We start from the raw sequence: 5,965 nt of genomic DNA on the forward strand, positions 1-5,965 counted from the left end.
AGGAATGAACATCCACCTGTAATTAAGTCAAGGCCCAGCAAAGGGGAATAACTGATAAGGACTGGACAGTACATCCATCTGTAATTAAACCTTGATTTAGCAGACTCTCTTATCTACGTAATTAAGTTTTGCACCAATAGACTTGGTGGGCGTACCAGTTCAAATAACATATTGCAACAGTAATGTATAGGGCTTACAATGTATAACTATACGGCTGTAACCTGACTAAGTGAGCCCACCTGTCAGATGGTGGCAGTACTTACCTGCCTTCCCTTCGGCAACTGGGTCTCAAACTCCTGCAGGAGGATGCACAATAAATTGTTGTAACTATAAGAAGCTGGTCTCCCGAGTTTTATTCAGATTCAACTTTAACAGATGAGGAGGCAAATGAATAAACTGAAATTTATCTGCCTTTTGTGTTCTATTCATCCCTAAGTAATCAGTTGTTGTTGCTACATAAAAAACAGCTCATTCATAATGTTGACATTGAATACCATTTTACTGTGATAGTTGTGTTACAGTGGATGAATTAAAACTTGCAAGATGAGCCCCAGAAATAATAATTTCTCATGCTCTGCATTTTCTGTCTAATATTGCTACCTTATTTTTGTTCATTTTTTCATTCATAAACCATAAAAAGAATGGCATAACTTTGTTTTCTTACCGGCTATTCTCATGTGTTGCTATCAAATAAAGAATCTTAACATTCACCCATTGATCTAATGTTTAATTAAATGTGCAAGTATAAGCTCAGGTTGGAAATGAAGCAATTGATACACACTGACTAGATTAGTTTCATGCTATTCACAACCTGCCATAAGCTTGAAAAGGAAACCAATTCTTAGACATCCCATGATATTAGTTAATTCAATTACACATGCTAGGACTAGATGTAACATATACTTGGTTACCACGTTATTAAGTAGAGGAGTAGAATCCAGTGTACCACAGCTATAGTCCATCCATTTCAAGGTTTGACATGTTGTGCATTCACACATGCTCTTCTGCACACCACTGTTGTAATGTGTGGTTACCTGAGTTGTTGTAACCTTCTTGTCAGCTTGAACCAGTCGGGCCATTTTCCTCTGAGCTCTCTCATTAACAAGGTACTTTCAACAACACTCCGAGCTAGGTGGGGATCCGGCTGTTTCTGTAGCCAGCTGAGGTTGCTGGCTGTACTGAGACTTGGAGCTACCCCGGAGCAGAGATGAAACTGTCTGTTGTTCTTTGGTGTTTGTCTCTTCTTGTCCTTGCCTCCGTGGGGTAAGTCAGGCCGTCTTGCCATTGCCCCGCGGGGGGTCATGTCTTGTCTTGTCTTGTCCTCGCCTCTGTGGGGTAAGTCAGGCTGTCTTGCCGTTGCCCTGCGGGGGGACATGTCTTGTCTTGTCTTCGCTTCTGTTGGGTAGGTCTGGCCGTCCTGCCGTTACCCAACAGATGGATCTGTCCCACTTTGGTGTGGAGAAATTGAGTCCTGGCTTGTCTTCCGATAAGTCCTGGCTCTATGTCTATGTTCTGTCCTGTCTCATGTTAGTGTTGTGTCAAAGATGAGTCCCGGCTTGTTGAGGGATAAGTCCCGGCTCTATGTTGATGTTTAGTTCCCAGTCTGTCTCTGAGCTCCGAGAACCCAAGCCTTGACGATCCCGCAGCCAAGCTCCAAGAACCCAAGCCTCAACAATCCCGCAGCCAAGCTCCAAGAACCCAAGCCTCGACAATCCCGCAGCCAAGCTCCAAGAACCCTAGCCTCAACAATCCCACAGCCAAGCTCCAAGAACCCTAGCCTCGACGATCCCAAGCCAAGCTCCAAGAACGCAAGCCTTGAGGATCCCTAGCCAAGCTCAAGACCCAAGATCCCAGCCTGCAGCCAAGCTCAAGACCTAAGACCCCAAGCCAAGCTCAAGACCCAAGACCCCAAGCCTTGAGGATCCCAAGCCAAGCTCCAAGAACCCAAGCCTCGAGGATCCCAAGCCCAGTTCAAGACCCAAGACCCCAAACCTCGAGGATCCCAAGCCAAGCTCAAGACCAGAGACCCCAAGCCTCGAAGATACCAAGCCAAGCTCCAAGAACCCAAGCCTCGAGGATCCCAAGCCAAGCTCAAGACCCAAGACCCCAAGCCTCGAGGATCCCAAGCCAAGCTCAAGACCCAAAACCCCAGCCTCAAGCCCCATGTCATGTCCTTGCCCGGTTCCGGGGTCCGAGGCCAAGGCAAGACCCAGGTTCTGGGTCCTTGTCCAGTCTCGGGCTCAGAGTCCAAGCCTTGTCTCCTAGTCCATGGTTTCTAGCCCTGGTCCCGCTTTCCCTAGCCCAAGTCTGCATTCTTGTACCTGCTCCTGGTCTGAATCCTGTCATGTCCCTACTGTAGTCAAGTCCTGTTCCTTGTACTTCAGTGTCTGTGTCTTGCATTTGGGTCCGTTCCCGGCACCCCATTGTGACAATTCTCTGTAAACCCTAGAGACTGTTGTGCATGAAAATCTGAGAACTGCAGTTTCTGAGACACTCAAACTACCCCATCTGGCACCAACAATCATTCCACGGTCAAGTCATTTAGATCACACTTCTGCCCTATTTTGATGTTTGGCCTGAAACAACCGAACCTCCTGAGCATATCTGCATGCTTTTGTACATTGAATTGCTGCCACATGATTGGCTGATTAGATATTTACATTAACAAGCAGATGTACAGGTGCACCTAATAAAGTGGACACCGCAAATGCAAATGTTTAGAGAGATAGAGGATCCAGCATTTGATAGGCTAAGATCTGGTGGCTTAAGATACTGGAGCAGGATTACGCCATTCGGCCCATCAAGTTTGCTCCATCATTTGATCATAGCTGATCCATTTCCCTCTTGACGCCATTCTCCTGTCTTCTCTCCATAACCTTTCACTCCCTAATTAATCAATAATCTATCAATCTCTGCTTTAAATACACTCAATGACCTGGCCTCCACAGCCGCCTATGGCAATTAATTCCACTTATTCACAACCCTCTTGCTAAAGAAATTCCTCCTCATCTCCATTCTAAATGAACATTCGTCTATTCTGAGGTTATGCCCTCTGGTCCTAGATTCCTCCACTATAAGAAACATCTTCTCCACATCCACTCTATCTAGGTCTTTCAACATTCAATAGGTTTTAATGAGATCCCCCTTCATTCTTCTAAACTACAGTGAGTATAAGCCTCCTCATGGCCCATTACCTTGTCATGGTGATGAGGGTTTGTGTATCTCAGTGACACTATGAGCTATACCATGTGGAGCTACTCAAGATGGACAGGTCATGGCAGAGAGGTCAGACTAAACATGGTCCACCGGAGAAGGAAATGGCAACCCACTCCGGTAATTTGCCAAGAAAACCTTATGGATAAAAGTAACCAGAGATATATGAGAATGACTTTGGAAGATGTGCCCCACAGGTCTGAAGGTGCCCAATATGCCAATGTGGAAAAACGGAGGACAAGTATGAGTAGTACCAGAGCTAATGACATGGCTGGATTAAAGCCAAAAGGACAGCCACCTGCTGATGTGCCTGGAAATAAAAAGAAGGTCCGATGTTGTAAGGACCGACACACCATTGGAACCTGGAATGTAAAATCCATCTATCAAAGTAAACTAGATGTGGTCAAAAACAAGGTGGCAAGACTAAACATTGACATATTGGGAATTAGCAAACAGAAGTGGGTCATTTTACATCAGACAGTTACCAGATCTTCTGCTGTGGGCAGGAAACCTACAGAAAGAATGGAGTAGCTTTAATTGTCAAAAAAAGGTAATCAAAATCAGTGACTGGATACAACCCCAGAAATAATAGAATGATTGCAATATGACTTCAAGGCAAGCCTTTCAACATTACAGTGATCCAAGTTTATGCTCCAACCACAGATGCCAAAGAGGTTGAAATTATTCAGTTTTATGAAGAACTGCAGCACCCCCTGGATATGACACCAAAAAAAAAGGATGTTACCTTTATCATTGGAGACTGGAATGCCAAAGTTGGCAATCACAGAACACCTGGAGTAACGGGCAACTTTGGCTTGGAGTAAGAAATGAAGCAGGACATTGACAGGTAGAATCTTGCCAAATTAACTCTCTGGTTATAGCAAATACCCTCCTCCAACAGCCTAAGAGGCGGCTCTATACATGGACATCACCAGACAGTCAATACCGAAACCAGATTGACTATATACTCTGCAATCAGAGATGGAAATGCTCTATACAGTCAGCTAAAACAAGACCAGGAGCAGATTGTGGCTCAGACCATGAGTTGATTATTGCAATATTCAGAATGAAACTGAAGAGCATCAGAAAAACCAATGTACCAGCAAAGTTTGATGTTGATAGCATCCCTCAAGAATATGACACGGAGGTGAAGAACAGATTCAATGCATTAAACCTGATAGGGAGAAAGCCAGAACAACTATGGATAGAAGTAAGGAGCATTATACAAGAGGTGGCAACAAAAAAATATTGCAAACAAAAAGAAGACCAGGAAAGCAAAATAGCTTTCTGCGGAGGCTCTACAAGTGGCTGAATAGTGAAGAGAAGGCCAATGGAGATTGGAACAAATACCTCCAACTGAAAGCAAAGTTCAAGAAGATAGCAAGGGAAGATAAAGAAACTTACTTAAAGGAGCGATGCAAAGAAGCTGAAAAAGCCAACAGAATTGGAAAACGAGATCTATTGAAGAAGATTAGAGAAATCAAAGGAACATCTCATTCAAAAATGAGTATAGTAAAAGACAAAGAAAGGAAGGACCTTACAGAAGCAGAAGACATCAAAAAGAGATGGCAGGAATACACAGAAGAATTGTACAGGAAAGATCCCAACAGCGAAGACACCCGTAATGACTCCCTCATCGATCTAGAGCCGGACATTCTGGAAAGCGAAGTCGAATGGGCGATAGAAAACGTCGCCAATAATAAGGCTGCAGGATGCAACATGATTCCAGTTGAATTGTTTAAAACTTTAAAAGTGTAAAAGTGCTGTAAAGGTGTTGCATGCAATTTGCCAGCGAATCTGGAAAACCCAACAATGGCCTTTAGACTGGAAAAGATCAGTTTATATCCCAATTCCCAAGAAGGGAAATGTTAATCAAATTACCGAATAATTTCACTAATTTCACAGACTAGCAAGGTAATGCTAAATATCATGCAAGCAAGACTCCAGCAATATATGGAATGAGAACTGCCAGATGTACAAGCTGGTTTTAGAAGAGGCAGGGGCACCAGGGACCAAATTGCTGGATAATGGGGAAATTGACGGAATTTCAGAAAAGTATTTATATTTTATTGACTACTCTAAGGCCTTTGACAGTGTAGACCATGATAAACTATGGCAAATCCTTAAAAAAATGGGGTATAGCCAAACTTCTGATCTGGCTTATGAGAAACTTCTACAAAGATCAAGAAACAACAGTTAAAACTGAACACGGAACAACAAACCGGTTCAAGATTGGGAAAGGAGCATGACAAGGCTGCATACTGTCACCCTACTTATTTGATCTATATGCTGAACACATCATGAGGAATGCTGGTCAAGAGGACTCAAATGTTGGAATCAAAATTGCCGGACAAAATATTAACAACCTCTGATATACAGATGATACTACTCTGATGGCTGAAAGTGAGGAGGATCTGAGGAAGTTTCTAGTCAAAATGAAAGAAGGAAGTGCAAAAGCTGGCTTGTTGCTCGATATTAAGAAAGCCAAGATTATGTCGACCAGCCCTATTAACTCCATAGTAATAAATGGAAAGGAAGTGGAAGCAGTGACGGATTTTGTCTACCTCGGTTTAAAGATTTCCATAGATGGTAACTGCAGCCACAAAATTAAATGGCGGTTACTTTTGGGGAGGGCAGCAATGGTAAATTTAGATAAAATCTGAAGTGCAGAGGCATAACATCGTCTACGAAGATCTGTTTAGTCAAGTCTAGGGTATTTCCAGTTGTGCTGTATGGCCGTGAGAGCTGGACC

The 5,965-nt window shown here is 43.4% G+C and overlaps 1 pseudogene; it reads left to right on the forward strand.

Annotated features, from left to right (window-relative positions):
* The first annotated feature begins 3,297 nt into the window (after positions 1 to 3,297).
* LOC140198692 (craniofacial development protein 2-like) lies at positions 3,298 to 5,413 on the forward strand (annotated as a pseudogene).
* The last annotated feature ends 552 nt before the right edge of the window (positions 5,414 to 5,965 follow it).

The sequence above is a fragment of the Mobula birostris genome, chromosome 6 (assembly GCF_030028105.1).
Source record: "Mobula birostris isolate sMobBir1 chromosome 6, sMobBir1.hap1, whole genome shotgun sequence".
NCBI lineage: Eukaryota > Metazoa > Chordata > Chondrichthyes > Myliobatiformes > Myliobatidae > Mobula > Mobula birostris.